Here is a 1,656-nt window from a genome sequence, read left to right on the forward strand (position 1 = left end):
AATAAAAAGTAAAAATTTAAAACCAGTGATTGGCTTTATCCTAATTTGACCCAACATTGACTTACAAAGGCCCAGCATTTTGTAGTATATTGTGACGAGTCTCTTAGACCAACCCACTGATCAGCTGAAGCGGGAAGGACAGAGACTCATCTGTGCAATTGAGAACACCTGATTTGGCCTCTATAAAAGCCAGCAGTGTTTGCTTGGAGGGAGCCGTGCTTTTGCTCCTGTTTGTTTTGTTTAGCTTTGGTTAATCTTTGATTTTGGCTTACCTAAAGTGAGCACTTTATTATTCTTTAATGTTAAAATAAATACTTTTGGTACCAAACCATCTGGTGTATGTCCTCCCTTCAATTTTGTCATCGCCTTTGAGCCGGGTCGTGACAATATAATAATAATAATAATAATAATAATAATTATTATTATTATTATTATTATTATTATTATTATTATTATTATTGTTATTATTATTATTAATAGCATTATGTTAATAAACACTGTGGCACTGAAATAAACAAACAAACAGTTAATTAATTAAAACCAGTGGTTGGATTTATGCCTATTTGAACCAAAATTGGTGTGCACAAAGCTAGCATTTTTAGTGTTATTATTATTATTATTATTATTATTATTATTATTATTATTATTATTATTATTATGTTACATAAACATTGTGACACTGGATTAAAAAAATAAATTAACAAACAAACAAATTAAATAATTAATTTAAAACTAGTGGTTTGGTTTATCCCTATTTGACCCAAAATTGGCTTACAAAGACCCTGCATTTTATAATGTATTTTTTATCATTATTATTATTATTATTATTATTATTATTATTAATAATAATTAGCATAATATTATTATAAACACTGTAGCACTAAAAAATAAATATAAAAATATAAATAAATAAATAAATAAATAAATAAATAAATAAATAAATGAATGAATGAATGAATGAATGAATGAATGAATAAATAAATAAATAAATAAATAAATAAATAAATAAATAAATAAATAAATAAATAAATAAATAAATAAATAATGTTAGTATTAGCAATTGTTGTACAAAAGTGTTGAAAATAGTAAAGATAAAACTCTTAAATGTGTTTATATACATTTAAACATACACTGTAGTTCATCTTATATTTCATTCAGTCATTTATTTTCCTTCTGCTAAGTCGCTTTTTTATCTGGCGTCACCAAAGAGGAGTGAACCGCCAACTATTCCAGCATTTGTATTACGCAGCTTATGCCCTTCCAGCCGCAACCCAGTACTGGGAAACACCCATACACACTGATTCATACACACACACACACACACACTATGGCCAATTTAGTTGATCAATTCCCCTATAGCGCATGTGTTTGGACTGTGGGGAAATCCAGAGCACTCGAAGGAAACCCACGCCAACACGGGGAGAACATGCAAACTCCACACAAAAATGCCAACTAACCCAGCTGGAACTCGAGTCAGCAAGGTTCTTGCTGTATTGCTAACCACTGAGCCACCACACCTGTTATGTTTCATTAATAAAAAATAAATAAAAAATACAGACTGAACAAACTTCATTTCCATGCCACTTTTCACAGTAAATGACATTGCAGAGCTTAGCTTAAAAAAAAAAAAAAAAAAAGATTTCAATGTCAAGTTGT

This window comes from Danio rerio, chromosome 16 (assembly GCF_049306965.1).
Source record: "Danio rerio strain Tuebingen ecotype United States chromosome 16, GRCz12tu, whole genome shotgun sequence".
Taxonomy (NCBI): Eukaryota; Metazoa; Chordata; class Actinopteri; order Cypriniformes; family Danionidae; genus Danio; species Danio rerio.